This window comes from Athene noctua, chromosome 1 (genome assembly GCF_965140245.1).
Source record: "Athene noctua chromosome 1, bAthNoc1.hap1.1, whole genome shotgun sequence".
NCBI classification, from domain to species: domain Eukaryota; kingdom Metazoa; phylum Chordata; class Aves; order Strigiformes; family Strigidae; genus Athene; species Athene noctua.
Genome location: NC_134037.1, coordinates 157,424,918 through 157,448,147, shown reverse-complemented (window position 1 = coordinate 157,448,147; position 23,230 = coordinate 157,424,918). Strand labels below are relative to the sequence as shown.

The 23,230-nt window shown below is 35.5% G+C and overlaps 1 protein-coding gene across 1 annotated transcript in view; it reads right to left on the bottom strand.

Annotated features, from left to right (window-relative positions):
• Positions 1-23,230, bottom strand: part of NCAM2 (neural cell adhesion molecule 2) — a 319,116-nt gene that overhangs the window by 151,406 nt on the left and 144,480 nt on the right. The gene's annotated exons all lie outside the window — the stretch shown is intronic.

Here is a 23,230-nt window from a genome sequence, read left to right as displayed (position 1 = left end):
AAGAGTGAGAAAGAAGGAATGGCAGAAAGAAACCACTGTGTTCTCACTCCAACCTCCTGCATCACCCCTCACCTCACTGAAAGGACTGAGTGTAACCTGCATCGATAGTGGTAACAAGGTGAATGAAGGCTAGGAATGGGGAAGAAGATGTATCTGGAGCCTAGGGAAGAAAGGTGTTTTCCTTAAGTGCTTAAGTATTTGTCTTTGTTTCCCAATACTCAAATCAGTAATTAAATATTTATATTAATGGTTGATAAAGAAAGTTAAATTCCCCAACTAGTGTCTATTTCGCCCACAACAGTTATTTGCTAGTGATTTTCCTCTCTTGACCCATGAGTTTTCTTGCTCCAAGTCTCCCTACTTTTATGCCTGCCTTGCTGGAGGTCAGGGGAGTGAGCAGGTGGCTTGGCCCAACCCATCACATCAAGTTAGGGGGTTACAGACTGGATGAGTGGAGAACTAGGCTGGTAATCTAGATGGTTGGTCAGGCTTAGAGGGCAGCGGCTAATGGGTCATACTCTACCTGGAAGCCAGTAACCAGCAAGGTACTCTCCTGGGATCTGTCTTGTTTAACACCTTTATCAATGACGTGAAGGAGGTCATTGACCTAGCAAGACTGGAAGAATGTATCAACAGGAACACCATAACACTCAACAAGGATAAATGTTGCGTTCTGCACCTGGGAGGGAATAACCTGTTGGGAGTCACAGAAACAGTGAGGAGAGGCTGAGGGGAGCTATGCTTGTTCAATCTGTAGAGGAGAAAGCTGTAGAGGTGTGGTGGTGCAACTCTCCCACTTTCTTGGCCTGCTCAGAGGTTGGTGCAATTTCACCCTATGGGCAACATGCCAACCCAAGATGAATTGGGAAAGGTAGTGGAGCAGAGTGTTAAAGCACTACTTTAGCACACCTGGCTCGTGCGCCCTCCTCTACAGCTTGTGAAAGGTAGTGACAATCACCTCCTGAGAGCCTAGTACATCTATACTCAGGTCATGGCCCAAAGGGGGTGGTACCAAAACTTCAGGATCTAGTAAGTTCTGGGCATGCACAACTGATGGACATTACCAGAATATTCCATCATCTGTGTTGGGTTGAAATGTTAAAATACCTAACGAGAGTCAGTTATATTGGACCCTATAAAGAGCAATTTTAAGGGAGACCCTTTGAGGTCTCCTGGATGGTAGCGGGTTGTGACCAGCATCTCCCCTGAGGTGGGAAGCCTCTCAGGCACAGATTCTTCAAGGTCTGACGATCATCTGTCCACAAAGCCAATGAAAAGCCAGACTTCTCAAGGCTCAGTTATTGCCCATTGAGGAATGCCAATGCATTATGAGTGCTGCAGATTCAAGAAGAGGGAAATTTTACTAACAGACTAGTCTCTTCCATCCACCTCTCTATCTATGTGCTTGAATATGCATATTTGCCTTCACGAGTGTGGATGTCTACATACTTGCTGTAGTTTAAGCCCTACTGGGACCGTTGCCGTTGCCCCTCCCCCACCCTCAGCCGGTCGGGCCGGAAGTGAGGCACAAACCCGGGCTAAAATAAGAAGAAATTTAATACAACAAAACAATCTGAACAACAACAGTAGCAATGATAACAGCAGTAAACAGCAATAATACTGAACAGGACAAACAGTATAGAGAGAAATACCACTAACTGGTCACGGAACAGGTTCCCGCCATCAAGCCCACCAAAGAGCAAGTAAAAAGGTTCCGCCCCTGGACCTGACGCCAGCATGGTATGAATAACCCGGCTGGAGATTCCTTCCCCCTCTCTCTCTGCCGGGGAAATCTAACCCTATCCTAGTTGAACCAGGACAATACTTCACTGGATATCCAAAGATTTCCATGTTGTCTCTGTGTGGGTGTATGTTTTGTATTTATACATATACATATATATTTTGATTTAGAATATCTTGTAGTAAGTTAGTGTGAATCCTGTCACTCTCAAATCTGTAGTTAAGTCTCTATTTTAATTATATTCTACCAAATCACCTTGTTTTTCTTTAATTTGGTCAACCATTAAGTGCTGCTAAAATTCAACCTTTTGATCCACCTCACACCATTATTAAATCTTAAATTGCTGCTAAATCATAACCATATCAAATATTTTCATCTACGATAAGGGGAACCTAAGAGCCATCCACCCATATCTATTGGGAATTCATGAAGAAGATGGAGGCTCTTCAGAGAGGTGTATGGCAGATAGATGAAAGACAAGTTGAAACAAGAAAGGTTCAGTCTGAGCATAAGGAAAAAAACTTCTTCATTATGTGGATAGTCAGACAGCAGAGCAGATTGCATAATTTTTCTGGACAATCTCAGTTCTTTCAGTTTTCAAGAGCTCACTGGAGCCTTGAACAATCTGGTCTGTGTTTCTAACTGACCCTGCTTTGAGCAGGAGGCTGGACTAGAGACCTTCTTCAGTCTCTTCCACTTGAACGATCCTGTGGTCCCATGACCCTATGAGTAACCTAATCAACACAGCCAGTAGTATTGGTGAAGGGCTTATTTAGTCAAAATATGTACCATTCAATAATTACAATTACAGCATTATCATAATCCTAAATAGCTGTAGCTTTTTAACATCCAGTATTGTACAAAATTGGACAATAAATGTTCAGGAATCAGTAACAACGATAAAGTCAGTCCCGTTAATTTCAAGCTCTAATTAAGACAGAAGTCAGACAAAAAAAGGATTCATTTTTTAGAGAAGAAAATAATCTAAATTTTCATTCAGTATAATACATAGTAGAGAAAGGGGGTGTATCTGAAGTTTTTTAAAAAATACTGTTTCAAGAATCTGTGGTTTTCAATCTTGAAATATAACAATTATGGTCTATTTTGTGTATGCGGAAATATTTTACCTTTTTGAAAACTGCCACACAAAACTACACTGTATAGTGAATGTCCCAAGCTCACTAGATTCCTCTTGTATAATTGGTATGAAATTCCAACAGGACAAATATCTCGAGAGGCAGTGATTATTACACTCCAATCTAACTTTTCATTGTTACAGATTTTACCCATTAATATGTTAGAACTTTAAAACCTGATAAAAGCCACAATTATTTGGTTCTGCTGAGAGTAGAAATTAAAGAAAATATGGGCGCAGAAAAAATAACTAAGTAGTATTCCATACATATTAATGTGACAATTATTACATGAAATAGGTTTGTCATTAAATAGATTTGCTATTTAGTGATACAATCCATGTAATCAATGTAATCACCCTCGATAAGCAAGAATTAGACCACTTTTTTTTTTCTTCAATAGTTGTATTGAAAAGAAAACCAGAAAAAGGCAAAGAAAACTGAAGATTACTTCAGTATCAGTCTGCCAAACTAAATTTAACAGAATTGGCTATTTTCTACCAAAACAAAGAAAAATCAAACATATGTACAGTAAATAACATTTTTCATGTGATCTCCTGAATTGTGTACACTTTTCCTGAGGAGATCATCAAGACTGAATGCACTTTTTTTTAAAAAATTATTATTAATATTTTATAACCTGCCCACCTTAAGAGGATAGCTAAGAAGAAAAAACACAAAAGAACACATTCTACTGAAAGGAAGTTGCTGCAAGTATACTTGAAATTACAAGATCTCCTGACCTTGTTAATGTAGAGAAACCAGTAAAGTATAATTTCAATGTTCAGTTTCAATGCTAACAATAATTTATATTTTACTAGCTTTTATTTTTCCCGTATTTTACTGCAATGTATATAATTTCATTTATACTCTTTTCCTAGCTACCCTCTGTAGTCTTACCCACTTGTAAAACATCTTGAAACCTGTAACTCCTTGCCTAGTGAAGATAAAACAGGTATTAGACAGTCTGGTAAACTCCCTGAGTACATCTCTAATAACAGGGACCTAAAAATGCAAGACATGTGCCTGAGAAGATGCCAGTGTCAAGATAAGCAACTGGATGCTGCTTTAAACTGACCCCCTTGAAACAAACAGGAGCTGAAGGATGGATAAGCTAACTCCATGACTGTATATGGACATGGGAAACCTAAAGTTCAACTAGCAGACTGTGTGAGGAAGACTATGTGGACCACCAAGGGGGGGGAGAAGACCCTTACTCTATTTTTACTATGCATTCTCAGACTATGTAAATGAATTCTGAGAACCCATTAGCATAAGACTGCATTTTCTAGTAAATCTGATGAATATGTATGCTTTTTGTGCATATTAGAGCATTTTGTTAGTAGGTGTGGCATTTGAGGTGGAGCGATAACCAGTGCTGCTAATAAAGAACACTTGCTTAATAGTTATATTGAATTCTGACTATTAAGTTAACCTCTTTGTTTCACTACTTCAGGCAAAAGTAAATACCTGTGTGTACTCAGTTTGCTAACATCAAAACCTATCAGTACATAAAGGCCATCAGGAAGAGGGCATGACTGCCTAGAGGTCAGGAAGAAACTGAAATTTGACTGCAAAAATGTTGAATCTACTACCAGAGCAGGTACTAGCACCATAGTAATTGCAAAACCAAGAAAGACAGTGAAGGCTCCTTCAGGACACACGTGTAGCACTGACAGAGAAAGAGACTAAAGTCCTTATTCTATGGTCTTTATGTCCACGGTAGCAGAAGCAAAGGACAAACTTTATCGTAGGAAAGGAAATGAGTTTCAGACAAAGTTTTATTTTTGTTGTAATAAGCATCAAGGAGTATTAAATCATCCAGGAGGCTACTCAAATACTCCCTTCTTTATTTACCTGTCAGGGTAAGCTTCCCTTTAACCTCAAGATATATAACGACTGGTGGGAAACCAAGATCCTAATAAATCCAGAAATTGGGGAATTTAAAGAGATTAGAGCCATTTAGGGCATTTATTTCTAATCACAGACTCATTTTTTAGGTCCTATGCCACCACTTGTATGGTACTTTTTTTATAGAGTTTGTAGTCTTGTAGAGTTACTTCAGAAATATATATGTTAGTATTTCAGCAGTATTGCTTCAAGGATAATTTCATTGTTTAGTTCCAGTTACTAATAACTGATGTTGAACTATGTAAACGCAACAGATTAAGTAATAAATGTCAGGTAGAATGTAAGGAACTGCATGATGAGAGGTGAAAAGCAAAGTTAGAGAATATTTTTCCTTCATCAATGAAATAGATATTTGAGATTGTAACACAGTTTTGGCAAAGGGATGAACTCCATTTAAAATTCCTAGGATAAGTGTAATTACAAATTCTGTGGAGACATACTAACTACATCTCTGAAAGCAAAAGGAAATCACATTTTCTACATATGGTACTTTAATATTTACAAAATAGAAAAATATAACACCATCTGTCCATTTTTTTAGTCTCACAATTTTCCTAGCTCTGCTTCATGTAAACAGAAAAATAGTGCTTTACGCAAACAAGAATAAAAAATATTGTCCAAGTGATTAATCTAGCATCTGTGCTTATTGGGTAGTCAGGCAAATAGTCCAGTACTAAGCTAGGCTCACTCATCACTTACTGAAAGTAAAATATTGCAAAGAGACAGCACAACCAGAAAGTTTTATGTTATATTCATATTTATTTCAAGAAGAACTACATGCATGCACATTAGGTTATTATAAGCTCTGGTGAGGCTGGCATGCAATGCACACACAATTCAAGTTATTGCTGTAAACTAATAGCTAATGGATTAATATAAAAGAGAGTTGTTTGTACCAGACTGGTCTGAAGGGATTTGAATACGGAGTGAATACTTATTTTATCAGATTAGTGAAGGTGTTCCAAAAATTCAAGTCAGTAGAGTCTGTGTCTAGCTACATTAAATCAAGCCCAGAAATTAATAGCAGCTTCTTGATAGATCTGACAAAAAATTGCCTCTTCCCATGTTTACAAGGATATTACCTAACTAGCTATAAATTAATTTTTAAAAAATTAAAAAGACGAGATCTTAAAGATCTCTTCAGGTAGAACACTGTGGAGTGTAATGCTACTGTAGTAAAGCTGTTCTGGGAAAAAGTGAAGTCAGTCAGGGCTTCGCTCAGCCCTGAGAACATGTGCAATTTTATAGCCAAAAAAAAGCACTATTAGTACTAGGTGATATAACCAATCCCTTCCCTCTTGATCATAGTCATTATAAAAGAATTATTATCAGCTGTATTACACTGAGAGGATTCTGTTGAGTTATTTCTTAATGGGTTTAAAAGTAATTTAGGAAGATAAGTAAGAATAGTAATAGGAGGTCCATTTGTTCTGTTAAATATGGAGACAGATGACTCCATTCATAAGATCAAACATTTAGTAGATAATTGATTTCAGTACCATTTGCAGTAGTATCCTCCACAATTCAGAACTAGCATCACAAACCTGTCATAGCTCTGTCTACGCAGATGATTAACTGATGCAACAGAATTGAGGTACCATCAGTGAGAGCTTAGAAAAGTGTAACAGTAAGTCACTCGCATATGTACTTCTATTGTCACTTAGCAATATATTAAAACACATTAAATGTGTATACTATACAAATGTATATTTTAAACATAGCCATAAGATATAAAAGATACTAAAAAGGAAATGGAGACAATATTTGAATAAAATCTGGAAAATATTGGGTAAAGCTCTGCTCCAATAAGGAACTCCATCCATCCATGAACTTCTTGATAATTCAATTTCTTAAAAAAACCCACGTCAACACTCCAAAAAGCTGAAAAGCTTGGTTTTGTTTGTATTGAAAAGTATAACAACAGGCAGATACCAAAAGCCAAAACATACCATATTCTGTCCCAGTTTCCACAATGTAAATTTGTTATATTTTAACAGTTCTATGCTACACCAATAGATCTTAATGCATTTTAGAATTTACTTTTGAGCAATGAGACAGCACTCTACTATGGAGGGGTCTTTCTAAATCTGTTGGACTGCAAACCCTTCTGAGAATATTCTGCTTAAATTCACTGATTGCCAGATAAAAGTGAATGGACTTTGAATGAAAATTACACTGACACAATCCTTGCAGAGACAGATTCTCTTAAATTTCTAATATTTTCTAGTTTAAATATAATTTGAAACACCAAAAAGGGTGCTCTGTTTTGCTTTTAAATACTATACATTTATTTGGAATCCTGAACTAAAATGAGGAAAAATAAATTATTAAATGTGCACTAAACTTGTTAAGTATCAGACAGTTGAAGGACATTTTATTTTGGGGCAAATGCTTTTTAGGTTATTTTTAAAAATCTCAATTATTTACCTTATTTCAACTATTAATGAAGCAAAGTCAAAAATAAAAAAACCCACTACACAATCCATAAAGTTACAGTTCTGTAAAAGAAAGTCTGATTTAAGCTGTTTCTGTGAGTAATCAGACAATCAGGAACCATACACCTTTGCCCTAAAGAACTCAATTACAACAGTACAAAATAGAGCTGAATTAAAGTCTCTTAAGCTGTTTGGAAATATGGAAATAATGTTCACAGATATGTCAAGTCACTTAAGGTATTATTTTTTTCATATAGACAATGAAGAAGATTCCAATACTACAGACCTTTGAAGAAGGCATGCAATCAGATGTTACACAGATGACTATTAAAGCTAATGACATAATTACTAAAATCATCATTAAACAGCAAACCCACAACAAAATAGTAGAAAAAAAATAGGATTTTACCACATACTGTCACATCTCTTTTATATCTAAGTGAATTGTTTACGGAGGAGAAATCCCATCATCTTCGTATGCATTGAAAAGGATATGATGTTTTGTTGAGCTTGTAATGTCTCTGAGACTTGTAGTCTGTTTTAAAACACCTAATGCTTGTATTCCTTTGGTAATAACAATAATGCCAAAGAATATGTTTTGGGGGTTTTTTTCTGTATCTGTGGAAATCTACAGTGAAAATGTAATCCAAATAGCCTATTCAAATGTAACTCACTCACATTTTATCATTTACATGTACTTTTAGATTTTTTACTCAATTTTTTAAGCAGTTAATAATCTACATTAAGTTTTCTATTCAGACATTATTCTAATATCCTGTAAGCACTATAAATTCTTTTTTTCTTATGAATAAAGTTATATTAACTGGCCTAATGATAGCCTGTCTTCCATTCAATGACTCGGAATGCTTGCCTGCAATTCGTTTTGCAGAAATATCCAAAAGACAAACTGCATCTGGAAAGCCAATAGACAAAAATGTAACCCCTATGGAGGCTGGTTATTTTTCAACTTTGTAGTAGGCAGGCTATTACTAAAGAAGAAAGCATTACTTCTGCAGGGTATGACAGTACTGAAAGATGTTAGTTATATTTTTAATTGTTTGACATAAAGTTTCATAATTAATTAAATAGTTCAGTGTAACTGAACTTTCCATTTCATCACATTAACATTAATTGGGATTTGTCAGTAGGAAACAGTACTGATATAAAGTTTTAAGGTTTTATTTGAATCATTATGGATTCCTTGTTGAATTTCTGTCTTATAGAATACAGAGTGGTTTATTTTTAGGTAGACAAAACAGTCTTTATGTCATCATGAATTCGTTTCCTACATCTGTTGAAATGTCATTTTCCCTGATGAGATGAGCTAGAAGTCACACGAAGTTCAAACTGCCTTCTGGGGCATAACAGATGTTATAGGGGGAAAAAGCACAGTGCAAGAGAACCAACAAGATGCAGTTTTGTGTAACAATGAAACAAATACTGAAGTACAGTCAGAAAATCCTCTGTTAAATATTCTTTTCTATGACACTAGCAGTTGAAACAGTGAAATAGATAAGTTTTTAATATCTGAGCAGAGACAGTATACAACTATAAAACAGAACACTGCTTAAATAAAGTCTGTTTGTTACAACTTTATCTGCAAGACATCTCAAACAGAAGTTACTCACTTACTGCCCCACTCCAAATTCAAGCAAACTGTAGTTTAGAAATAAACATATAAGTATAAACACTGTTAGTTTTATTCAGATTTTCAGGTAGGCTGATGCTGTGAGCTCAGTTCTCTCAAAACTTAAGAGATCAGATAATGATGTAAGTATAGATTAACAGTATTTTAAAATATAGATTTACAAGACCAACCTTACTATTTAAAAAAATATTTAATCAATATTTAATCCATATGTACATTTTCTAATCATGGATTAGCAATTTATCACAGAAAATCAAGACTAAAAGATAATCAAAATTTAAAAAATTAAAATTAAGATATTTAAGTTTATTTACTTAAACTCACACAATAGATTTTTCTGTAAGTGAAAGGCATGAACTTTGGAGGACTTTAGGTATACAATGGGTTCTGTCAGGCATAACATGATGGAGAAGTTTAATTCTATTTAAGTTATTCTAGCTAAATTCAGTAGAGATTCTTATTATGCATAATAAGAGCAGAGAAGTTTAAAAGTCACTACTTAACAGAATATTAATCTATTTTAACTGTACAGAAACACACTGGGAAATCTTTATCATATTTATCTCATAGATCAAATAAATACATGAAAAAAATTATAGAATAGGATGATTATACTTATCAAAGCTTAACAATACCTTAACAAAATCTCCTCAAACTGAAAATGTTTCTTTCTGGCAGCAATAAACAGAAAGAAAAAGTATTTTAAGAGCCTATGAATTTTAAGAAACATGTTTCCCAAACTGAAAATTACTTAGTAAAAATTCTTAAATTTATAATTTCTCCTACACCCAAGGTAGAAACTTCTAAAACCCACAAATACTCAATAAAGACAAACTTGAAAAGTTAAGGCCTTAATCTTCAAAGTAACAGGTTTTCAGTAACAGCAATCTAGGATGACAGGTACAGAGTAAGTGGGAGGCCAAGTGCATGCAGGTGGGCTATTTTTTTCTTAATATTACATCTTTTTTCTTAAGTAAGAAGTGATAGGATGAGGGGAAATAGCCTCAAGTTGCACCAGAGGAGGTTCAGACTGGATATTAGGAAAAATTTCATCACTGAAAGGGTTGTCAAGGACTGGAACAGGCTGCCCAAGGCAGTGGTTGAGTCACCATTCCTGGAGGTATTTAAAAGACGTGTAAATGTGGCACTTATGGACACAGTTTAGTGGTGGATCTGGTAGTGTTAGGTTAACAGTTGGACTAGATGATCTTAAAGGTCTTTTCTAACCTAAATGATTCTATGGGAGTTTTAAAATCTGATACAAAGTGTATTTAATAAAATTTTCAAAACTTAAAAGCTTGTAGGCAAAAAGAGTGATACAAGCTGACTACAAAACCTTTAAAAAATGCATTGTCCTTAATAAACAAAAATCCTTGATGGTACAGCTTTAGTATTTACTTATTTATTATTTAATATTACAGTATTTAGTTCAACAGAAATATATAACATCCTCTCACTTTTGTGCAACATTTGTATGGGCCTTTACAAGAAGCAGTTCATAAACTACATCACAGGGATACAGTATCTGTACCACAGATGTGCTGCAACTTGAAGATAACTCTCAACTATGGGGAGAGACAGAGAACTGTGACTGCTCAGCCTGGAGGAGGGAAGGCTCAGGGGGAGATCATATCTAACACTGAAACCGGTTACGCAGAAACGTTGCTGATTCTCCATCCCTGAAGATATGAGAAACCTGATTGGACAAAGCCCTGAGCAACCTGTTCTGAGCAGAGGATTAGACCAGGTGATCTCCAGAAGTGCCTTTCTGTCTCAGCTGGTCTGTGTGAATCTGTGTGATCTTTATAACATAAAAATTTACCTCGCTTTCCCCCTGCTAAGTGGGCAGTCATTTACTATAGAACCATAAATCACACATGATACAGAGGAAAATAAAAAAAACACATAAGGGTGACATTTATCCAAACCTGTAAACTTTGTCTTAAAGCCACAAACCTAGAAATGTTGCTGAAAAAAAGCACTCATGTTATATCAGTTCCTCATATTTCCTCATTATATTTAATTTTGCTGAGGTAAAAACTTTTGAAAACCACATTTCTTCATTGTTGCTTAGTAGTCAGCACAAATTTGATAACATACCAAGGCAGAAAATGGACATGGACACCTTAATTGAAGAGTACACTCGTACTGCCTTCAGAACAGCAGCAGAAAACAAGATACTGAGACCAGGAGTTAAGAAAAAAGCCAAGCTGAACCACTGCCAAAATTCTTTCTTCAAAATCAACTAATAGACCCAGTGGTCCTTTAAATTGCAGAGGGGTCTGAATTAAGACAGCATTCATTCTAAATCCTTGGCCTTTATAATCTAGATCCAAACAACATATTTCTCAAACATCAGGCCAAAAGTTGTATGCGATCCTTTTGTTGAATGCCAAACAAATTAACCCTTTGAATAATCATATAACCAATTCAACATCACTAAATCGAACAAAAAGATAAAAAGAAAATAAAAAATACTGGGATTATCTTTCTGTATCAACAAGCACAGCGTAGGAAAGATTCCTTTGAGTCTGTCAGACCCTGCAAGATAATTTCAAAGTGAATCAATTAATGTTCCTTATGATCCTAATGAGCAGTAGAAAACATTGTGAAGAACAGATCCCTCCATGTCTCAGCAGGATCCAAGAGTGCCCACTCTTAAATAATACATGACCCATCCTCACAAAAATGTCTGCTTCAAACACATTCTACAGCAGACTTATTTGTTTGTTTCTAATGTGAGGTAGGTATTAAGAGATTTCTCTAAAAAGAAAATGTAGTTGCTAAAAGACAGTATTCTAACAAAGATAGGGCAAGAAATCAGACCACATAATTATGGAGTCAGTGTATCTTGACTGATTTAAAAACAAGAGATCATTGCAACAAAAGGCACAGTCAATCCCTTCCCCTCAATTCTCACCAGAATAATGCTGAAATTAGCCTTTAAATTAAAAAGCTATTAGGTGAGATTAACAAACAAGTAGATGGCCAGATAGAGCAACCACTGCAAATGAATACGACTTGTCTTTTAGCAACTGGTCCTAAAAACATAAATATACCAATAGGCAGCGAAGAAGTTAAAACAGAACAATATGTAAACTAAAGTGAGCAACAGAAAGAACAGTATTTAGTTAATTACATCTTGAATAAAACAGACTAACTAATCAATGTCTCTGTAGCTGAAGAGAATTTAAACCCTGATTCCAAGAACCTCTAACCAACTGCCTGCATTGGCTTTTCTCACAGATTTGTCTTTTTTTCTTGTGAAAGGCACCACATCCAAAACTTACCTAGTGGGTAAGTTTTTTTTCCTTTCCTAGATGGGAAAGGACTGATGTGGTAAAAGCATTTAGTGCCTCAAAAGTCAGTTTGTCTCTGACAGTTTTCTTTAATATAAGAGTAAACAGTTTATTCCCATTTCCTGGAACTATATAAGGAAATCAGAATATCAACTTCAACTACACAAAGCCCCCACATCTTTAATTGAAAAGACAAAACAAAGAGTTGACAAAGAGAATGTGGAAATGTCTAACAGACATCCTTGGGTCACATGTCAAGAAAATGAATTAATAGTTCAAAGATAAATTAATCGCCCCATTCACAGTCTACTTCTGAATGTCTGTTGAGGACAGATGCCATCAGGGCACGAAGAAATGGCTACAGGGACTTTCTGCTGCCAGGCACATAGATCTAGGCAGTGTCTAAATTCACATTTAAAAACTTGCAGCCTTTCTCCTGGCACTAGTCACTGTATCTGCATGTTCTTGATAAAAGGTAGGTGTTTCCTGAGACAATGCAAATTGGCTGGAATTTGAATCTATGGAGTCACCATTTCACGCAGTACAGTTTAGTTTGAGCAATGTTTTATATTTTCTCTTCCTTCCATGAGTCCTTGAAAAACTTGCACCCACATTCAAAATGTGGAAGTCCACAACACAGTACTCAAGTTTTTAATTGTTACTAATGTATTGAGGACTTGAAAATATTATTGACTGGGATTGATTCTGAGAATGGAAATAATACCTTTATCAGACACTAAGCTTCCTTACTCTAAGAAAATTCTGCCTAAAAGAAAAGGTATTAGAAGCATAGGATAGAGAGTTAGTCATTTTGATAAATGTTTTCTCTATATATTCCTTTACTTTCCTCTTCTCGTAAATTGCAGAAAAGTAATTTTAAAATGTTATAGTACATAACTTACAGAGTACTCGTACAATCTTAATCAGAAACATCTTGATAAAATTATTTATATATTTTATCTTTCATCAAAACATTTAAAAATATTAACATATTTCAATGACACACAAACCTAGAATATTGTTGCATGTATTTTTACCTATAATTTAATGTTATCCTTTTTGCAAACTATAAATAATTCAGTGATGAGTTTGATACCTGAACAATGCTAAAAGATGCCAGATGGCAGCATTTAAGTTGATTTTTCTTCTACTTCAACTCAAGATATTCAACATTCAATAAAAATGGAAATATTTTAGAAAAATATTCCTTCATCACAAAGTCTTACCCTGAATGGTTAAATCCTGAAGAAATATGAAATTTGACTTAATAAATGTCTATCCAAAAAGACTGAGAAATCATTGTCACAGAAGTGTGACTATTGGAAATATCACACATGTTGCGTGATGAACACATTTGTCTCTATGGCTGTTAACATCACAGTCCTTCGCAAAGATGATACACTTTTATGCACAGAACCTCGATAATACTGAATGCTCCCAATCCACTTTTAATGAATAGTTTATCATTGCATAAAGTATATTTAATTTCTTTGTCTTGATGCCTCAGCCTATAGATAAATATATTAAAAGGATATGTATAATAAAGCATATAAAAAGAAAGCATAATCTATGCACAGAAATAATTTGATTACCTTACAGATAACTATTTTTATTTAGCATAAAGCTCATAATCTACATAAACTCCCAGGCTAAATCTGGGATGGTTTAATTGAGCTGTGAAATTTGGATTTTTTTCTTTATATCTCTGAAAAACTGAGATAAAATCATAGAATTATTTAGGTTGGAGGTGACATCTACAGGTTACCTTATCCAACTTCCAGCTCACAGCAAGGCTTACTTCCAAACTTAGATTAGTTACCTTGATGAAATAACAAAATTTCTCTTTCATGTCTGGGTTAGTTTAGAATCTTATGTTAGAAGGTAAAATGAAGAGAGATGAAATTGTAAAGATTTAAAATCTTTCCCTTGTTATGTCAATTCATTTAGGACTTGCTGAAAGTATTTGTTCATGAGCTGGACTAAGATTCAATTTAATTGTAAACTTATGCTGTAAAAAACAACTATCTTAGAAAAAATATTAAAAGACATGTAAAGGTAATTTTCTGATTTAAATTATCTGAATAGGAAAAAATAATTATTTTTGAATGACATCTGGGCAGCTACTTTGAATTACTTATTCTCCAACCCTCTATTCAGTGCCGATGAGTTCACACCTGGAGTACTGTGTCCAGTTTTGGGTCCCTAAACAAGAGGGATATGCAGAATCTGGCAGAGTCCAGCAAAGGGCTATTACCAGGGGCTTAGAGCTAATGTCTCATGAAGAAATTATGAAGGCTAAGTATCTAGCTAATTATTCCCTACAATTTATTGAAAGAGAGTTACAAAGGTGTCAGAGCAAAGCTCTTCTCACTATGTATGCTGTTGGACAACATAATAATTGTCAAGACCACAAACTGTGGATCTCATTAAAAAACCCCAAAACTCAGTAGAAGAATGAGTTTAACATGAGAAAAAGTGGGCCAGAGAAGTTGCAGTGTCTATATCCTTGGAAAGTTGACTAGACAAAGATACGATCTGATTGACTGCTTGTGATGGTCTTGCTGTAAAGAGGAGATTGGAATATATGACCTCCAGAGATGCTTCACAATCAGTATTTCTACAACCTTGTGATTGTAATAGTAATATCACAAAAGTTAGGAGACAGGAAGATAAAATAATTTTGTAAGAAATAGGCACAAATAGTCCAGTTGATAATCTGAACAGATGATAGGTCAGAGAAAACCTCTCAAGAAACAGATTTAACAAGCTAATCAAATCTGAATTAAGTATCTCTGACAGAATATGAAGAGTCTATCACATCCTAATATACAGAAATGCTTATGCTAAGCCAAAACTGTTGTATACATGCATTTTATACCTAAGGAGAAAAATGTGGTTTTATTTAATATTGATGTTAGTCTTTCCTGTAACAGAAAGTTATCATTACTATCTGTAAAGCATCATAAATAGAGGTTGTGTATAAGATTACCAAAATGAATGAAATATCAAGCATTTGTCGTAATGTGCAATCCCAGTATCATGTTGTCAAAACTACAACTGATGGGAGTCTATGTATCAGAGTACCTTTACTGATTTACTTGAGGTAGTACAGTCCTATCTAAAAAGAATGAGGACAATTGAAGGATATTTTTTCTGTAACATGGTCATGAAAAAAAGACCACATCTTCAGCTGATGCAAATAAGTATTGTAACATCAATGAGAACCCTCCTTGACAATTACATTTCTAATTATACTGTTTCCCTGTTGTCGTAAAACTAGGCAGTTCAAGTGTAAATCACATTATAAAGTCTTTGATATTTGGATAAATATCAAAAACATTTCTTACACATAAATTGCTCCATTACATCAAAGAAAGTTTTTATTTTACATATGAATCAACGAAGTTTTTCTTCCATATATGCTGTCCTGGTTGCCTCTGCAATAACATATTTAAGAAGGGGAATCTGGAAGGAGCTGGGGGAGTTGCAAGGAGAACACCTATGCAAATGCTGAGGTTAGTGGAAGAAAGAAGGAGAAGGTGCAGAGGTGTGCCGGAAAAGAGACTCCCCTGTATCTGGTGGTGAGATGGCAGGGCCATGCTCCCCATCATGGATGGAGATCACCGGTGGAGCAGATACTGATTTGGGCCCCCACATCGACCCAGGTGACTGCTTCCAAAGGCAGCCAGGATCCCATGGGAAGAAGCCCCCGCTGTTGTAGTTCAGTGCTGGGAGGATTGCAACACGCAGGGGTGACCCACACACCTGTGACAGTGACTTATGTCAGAGAGAGTTTGTGGAGGACAGTCTCCTGTGAAAGGGGGACCAGGCTGGAATATGGGGGCAATGCCAGGAGTTCCCCACCCCATCTCCAAGGCGGACGAAGCAGCAGGACTGACCACACCCCCCGTTCCCTGCACCACTGCAGGGGAGGCAGTAGGGATATCGGAAGCAAAGCTGAGCCTGGAAAGAAGGGAGGGGTGGGGGAAGGTGTTTTCAAGATGTGGTAATGCTTCTCACAGTCCTACTCTCTTAAGTGCTGTTGTTACTACCTGTATTAAATTTATGGTTTTTCTTCCCCAAATGAGTCTGTCTTTTTACTGTGCCTTAATGGAAGAGAGGTTATCCCTTCCTGTCCATATTTCAATTTCCCAAGCCTTTTGGTTTCCTCCTTCCCAGTGCTAGGGGGGCAGTGGGGTGGGCAGGGATGGGGAGTGAACACCCACATGGTGTTCAGTTGCCCTCTGAGCTCAAACCATGACATATGCTATGGTCTTTCAAGATCCATGGAATCAGAAAGGAAATACCAGATTTAAATGTCTGATCTGACACTGAACCCTCATGTGGGAAAATACAATTCCTACTGTTAGCATCAATTCATGTATTTCAAGTATAAAAATTAAATTGTTTAGGAGCTAAGTAATAATTACTTTAATCCCACTACAGAAGCTGGTATTCATTATTCCTCACAATCTTCTGGAAAATAAGCTTCTAGATATCTAAAAATTATATTCAAGATAACTGCCTGTATTTGGGTATGAATTACATGTATGATTTTATACTCCAAATCACATTTGAATATTTATTCAGAGATTCAGTATGTTTAAAAGCCAGGATACAGAGAAGTTTTACAGATTCATTAGTTCTAGTATAACGCAGGTCTTACCTGACTTTGGGAAGCAATGTAGATGTCTAATAAAAGGGCTTCATCGATTTAACTTTAACTATTGAAATATTACCACTGCCTTCAAAATCACCAATTAACTATAATAATACATCACTTCAGAAAATGGAACAGTTATCTAGGAAACAGATGTAATGAGACATAACTGCTATTGGTTTCAGTAAGTTTTGCTGCTCTTTAACTGAACATTCATCAAATATCACTGAAAGTAGTTGACAGAAAGTTTAGCTGTTAATACTAAGCAAAATTTGGCAGATTTCTTCCCTATATATTAAGCCAGATTTCTATCAATAATATAATTTTTAACCTTTGATCCATGCAACTAAGTCACCACTAGGACAACAGGGAACTAAGATATGGTTAAAGAGTCTTTATAATTCTGGAACTATTATCCTGATAGTAGCCATATGATTAAGCCAGTCCTCCTGGATTTTGATTTTAACAGCACCTTTGGTAGAAATACCAATACCTTTTTAGATACTGAATGGCACACAGATAACAGAATGCCTATCAGAGAAAAGCTAATCATCTATGTGTTTTAACAAATTACTGACTTTGTCCTATATATATTGCATGAGGGACATTCCTGTAGAAAAAGGCTAGGGAGGATGTTATTTATAATTATTAAAATAAAAATAGTTTTTTGATGTTTCCAATACCTTTCCATCAAAGGATTCAGAAGTTCTATTAGTAATTACACAAACTATAAATATGATAAGCCTTGATGAAGATGTAGACTAAAGGCAATTTCAAATTTCTCAACAATTACATTTTGTGTTTAGTCTTGGATAAAAATTATAGTATTAATGAGATATTGCCAGAAGTGTATCATTTCTGCACTCAAATGCAAAGTTTTCACTGTGTCTCCTTGAGCAGAGTGCTTAGTTTCTTTAATAAGAGGGTTATCTATACATCAAAATGTTCATCCTTGACTTATGGAGAGTATTGGCAGGGGCAGGTCTCTTGCCTGTGTCTGCATTAGGTAGCAGTGCAGCACAAGAGAAAACCTTTGGGACGGACCTCCTGAAGCCCATGCTGTATGACTTTCAGAAATTTTATTTTGGACTAGGACGTGGTTGATCCTATGAACTGAAAGGCCTTCAGTGGGTAGGAGATCCTTAGGTGTATTTCAGCAATATGTTTCAGTTCAGTTTCAACAGAAAAGAACCCAGTCTGCTTGCTTTGGGATTATTCTGTCACATGAGTCAAAACATGGCAGGAATGGATATCTGGTAAATAAGCTTCTAAAGCACACTAGTGATCCACTGCTAATGTAAAGGCACCCTATAATTTAAGAATTGAATTATAATAATGAGAACTACATAGGTTTAGAATTATAAATAAACATTAAAAAAAATAAGATTTTAAAAATTCTTTTTCATAGTATTAAATATGTTTCAAATATCTTCACTGAACCAATTTACTTGAAAAGAGATAAATGTTTGCAAAGTTTAATGATACTTCTGTGAAAACGACCTGAAACTTCAAAACTTAAAAATAGCCAAAGAATAGACATTATCATCACCTGGTATTGGAAATATTATTAAACAAGAAAAAACACTTAATATTCTAGTTAATCTACCTCAAAAGAATGACTGTGCATTAAGGTATTATAAAAACTGTAAATCATTGCTGTTAATACAGTTAAAGTATTCTCTTTGACGTGTGGAAAACCATCAAAACAGCCTCATGAGCCCTGTCTGGATTATAAAAACAATCTCTGGCATAAAAATTCTTTCTGTTTCAAAAAATTAAAAGTTCAAGGAAATGCTTATAAATAAGTGACACTGCCAGAGATCTTAAGAAATCAGGCTAGTTTTTCAAGCTCTTTCTTTTAACCCTTAAGCTCTTTGATCTTTGAATGTTATTGTATGAGTACTAGCAAGTTCCCATCTTCAATTATCTCAATTTAGGAAACTAATTTTCTCTCAAAGGATTGCTTTGAACGCTTTTTAATTGTGAAGCAACAGGATTGAAATTAATATGAAATTAGCCAGACAAATAAATAAGCAAACAATCTCATGTACCAGACAGCATAAGTTTTAAAAAATTAATCTTCTGATGTCATACATTATTAAGGCTGCCGTAATTCCTCTGATTAAAGATATTACTAGTTAAGTTATAGTTAGTTTAAAGATTATAAGTATTTTTAGTTTGTAATCACAAATAAACCCATAAAATAGGTCAGGTCAGAGGTCTAACTAGCCAGTACTGCAGCTCTTAGAACAGTCAAAAAAGTCAATCCAAGGAACCAGCACAAGCTTTTACTTTTTTTTTTTTTTTTCCCCTCTTCACTCCAAGGCTGGCAATTTGGCACCCAAAGCTCTGTTGGCAGCAATGTTTTAACAACCTCCAACTAGATCCATCCTGTTACAGCATCTTCAGTACCTTCTAAATGCCTAAAACTTCTGGCTTCCTCAAAAACCACTAACAATTAATTGCATTATTTAATTATATCCAAAATGGGATTCCTATTCTTCAGTTGGTGTCAGATTCTTTCACCAAGCATTTCTTCCTTCTCCTATTCTAACAATGTAGGGAGTAATTTCTTTTTCTCTTCTTCCATTATTTCCTGATTTTTTAGAATTCTAAAATCAGTCTTTTTGCTAACTGAAGCACAATGCTCAGCCAGATCATTATAACTCATTAGGTCTCCCCAGCTGACATACCATCAGACAGAATTTCAGAAAAAGGTTTGAACTGTAATTCCCAGGTATGATTGACAACTATACATTTTAAAGATGGTATTTCATCAGTAATGAAATAAGTAATGAAACAAGTATTGCATAGAGAATAGTATTTCAGAATTTTTTCCTGTGTTATGTTACTTTGCAATAGGCAAGGAATAAACAGAATTTGTATTTGCTACAACAACCAAGAAACATGTTTCATTATAATAAATAACAGAATGAAAGGAATATAAATTAAGATTGTATTTTTACTTCCATTACTGACTCCCCAATCACAATCTTTATCGAATAATGCTGTGCTGATCAGTGTATAGTTTTGTGTACCAGTGTTAATATCCTTTCTCAAATACTGTCATGTAACTTTTTTTAAGTAAATCTCCAGTTCTAGACTTTTTTGATTTATAGTTCCCCGAGGAAGACTCCTGTCTTCCTACTCCCACCTGGAATAGTGTTAGTTTCTCAGAATTTTCTCTGTGTTACTAGCTAAACTAATCAATTACAATATTTTAAACAAAAATCCAGTTGGTAATATGTTACACATATGAAATTCTGTTCTGTAAAATGCAAAACAACCATTGACTCATCTGTTTTTTTCCTCAAGAGAAACACCTTATTAAAAAACACATATACAAATTAGATCAAGAAATCACGTGATGATGAACACATATGTAGAAATGTAATATTTCCATATACGTGGATAAAATACTGTGGACTACGTATGTTTTTATATATAAATATCTCTATAAACATATAACTATCTGTGTATCTTTTTGTTCCAGCACTGATTTCAAACTGTTTCCTCTATCTGCACTCACTCATGTAAATATTTCCAAATACATCTCCCAATAATATTGTCCCTTCTCTTTCCCAAAACAACCTACCCTACCTTCTTTTCAGTGAAAGAAAACGGGTACCACAAAGCAGAACCACTGATTTCAATGGCAGTGATAGCTGATGATGAAGTTTCCAGGTTACACGTTACAAGTTGCTTCCATAGGAAGAGAAATTGATGTCTTTGATTCAAAACTTACTAGAACTCAATCTAAGTAATATATTCTTTCACAGTCAGTTCCACATCTTCTTCCGAATTATTTTTCTCTAGAATAAACAGTCCCCTAAGGAAAACTGAGATCAAACAATATATGAGAATTTCATAAAACTTTCAATAGCGTCCAAAATTATGGATGTAAAGGACTCATTAATCGGAAAGATAAAGGAACTAAAAGGTCCTGTTTATGAGAAATTATAAGGCGTTAGATCAATATTCACAGAAAGTAAATTAGTTCACCCACCACCCTCCTAGTACCATACAATATACTTGCACTTGAATATACAACTACCTCTTGAAGGAAAAAACCTAAAGCTGAAATAGAAAGCAGGAATTAATATACACACAATAAAAAAGGTTTTTATAGACAGTGCAAATTATATGACAAAAAGTGTTAGAATTCATTAAACTAAGTTGCTCCATTAATAGCACAGCTATTCTGAAGACATTTCCAAAACATCCCTTCCACCTTTCTCCATTTTGTTCTATATGACCTCTCACATAAAAATAATTTTCACTGCCAGCACCTAAGCCTCTAACACATCATCTCAACACTATCATATCCCATAACTAAAAGCCCTTCCTTAGAAAGGTGAATATCCTGCTGCAGATTTCCAAGAAACTCAGGAGCATAACTATCTTTAAGACATCTATGGTTGTGTCAGGTCTGGCTCAAATTTGCCACTGAATTCTAAACTTAAGGGAAATGACAGAAAAAAAAATAATCACATGAGCTTCATTTTCTAGCTATGTAATTTTATGCAGTTCAACTATATTTAATCAGTTTGCTCAGTCACTTAAAATGTGAATACTTAATGGTGGCAAAGAAACCCCCCAAACTGCTGTGCCAATCCATTCAATAATAATTATTTATCATTAAATTACTATACTGCCAGACTGCATATGAAATATCCGAAGTGTCTCTTGGTATGTGTTAAGTGGGATGTACTACTGTTTTGAGTCTTGTTCTGCAAGCTCCCTGTTTTTTTCAAGACATTTAAGGTCAGTGAATGCACTCTCACAGAATGTAAAATTTTTAGATTCAGTCTCTTAACTCGGTGTGGCCCAGTAAATATATTTGCTATTGCTGAGGACAGACATTGGGTTGTGTCAGGTCCCAGGGGGTGTCTGGGCTGCCCTTGGCCTGAGCAGGGCTGAGCTGGGTTTACCAGGTGCCCCATGAGCAAGTGCCCGTTGCCCAGCCTGTCTGAGCTCCAGCTCAGTGAGTGCCCCTGGGAAGGGGCTGACAGCCCCAGGCAGTCCCTGATGGACAAACGGCCCCAGGGAGCATTGGAGGGGTCTGGGGTAGCTTTCACACCTTCCTCTCACTTGTATAGTAGGCAGGGATACTCAAGATCGAATAGAAAGAAAGTATCAACTTCATGCTCCTTTTGAAACAGGAGGATGAACGCCCATTCCGTGGGCATTGAACTCCTCTTGGCAAAGACCTCAAGATGTTGACGACTTCTCGTAAACACTCTCACCTCCCCATCCTGAGTACTGAAGTTGTCAACCTTAGGACCCAGAGTAAACTATCAAAAAAGTGATAAACACCAGGAAGGTTTTTCAGATAACAATTCTAAGGGATTTTTTTATTAGTTAGGGTTACCACACAGTTAAATTTAATGGGACTAATAATAAGTTCTTAGTGCCATTTGCATGATATGCTCCCTTTTGCCCATAACAAGATTTTGAGTGGCAACACACAATGGGATTTGAATTTGGACCACTCATTTTTAAAAGATAACATCTCTACCTCAAAGCCACAGGATAATCTGCGGTGGAGAGCTCTCAATCTCTCCCCTAAGGATGTTTGCTTTGCATAAATAATTAAACATATACTGAACAGGAACTGGAACCCAGGTGTTCTCTCTTTTACATGAGTAGCTTAATATACTAGAGAGCCATTCTCATCTGCAGCCTGAAATTTGCAAGCAGAATTCATAGCAATTATCTCTACATATATGGTTATTTTGGTCAGATGTGATGTGATACCCCTTTACAACTTCAGGAAAAATGTACCATTTTATTTTTTCACACTGGATGTTTTACTTCTTTAAAGGGAAAAAGTACAACAAAGGGATTTTACAAAGTTCTTCATTAATACCAGTCAATCCTAGCATACCTTCTATATAACTCTTAAGAAAATACTGGTGAGGCAGAAAGTTCTGTAGGGTACTGAATTATTCCTTTATGAAATGGAAATAGCAATAAATTTGTCGTATGGTTCTGTAAGCGTTCAACCTTTCCATGCTGCAGGACATTGAAAGTATTTCTTTCACTGATATAATTGATATTTTGAGTTACTTGTTTTATGAGCCTTGATTTTATGGGGTCAGCGGCCAGATGTTTTATTGCTCTCTGATTAGCCCTCAGACCCATGCCATGTATTTCCGTACGACAGCTCTTTCTAAGCACGTCCCTTAGAGGAGAGGAGGGGAACAGCTCACTGCTACCAGCTACTAGAGAAATCAGTAAAACCAGCTCTAGAACCCAAGTACTATGTGATTCAGCAGCTTCCCCAAAATGCAACAGAATTAGAGACATAGTCAGTCATAGAACAAAATACTAGAAATATTTGCACACAAAATCTAACTTACTTGCTCCTTTTTAGGTAATCTCAGTCCATCGGCTTAGATAA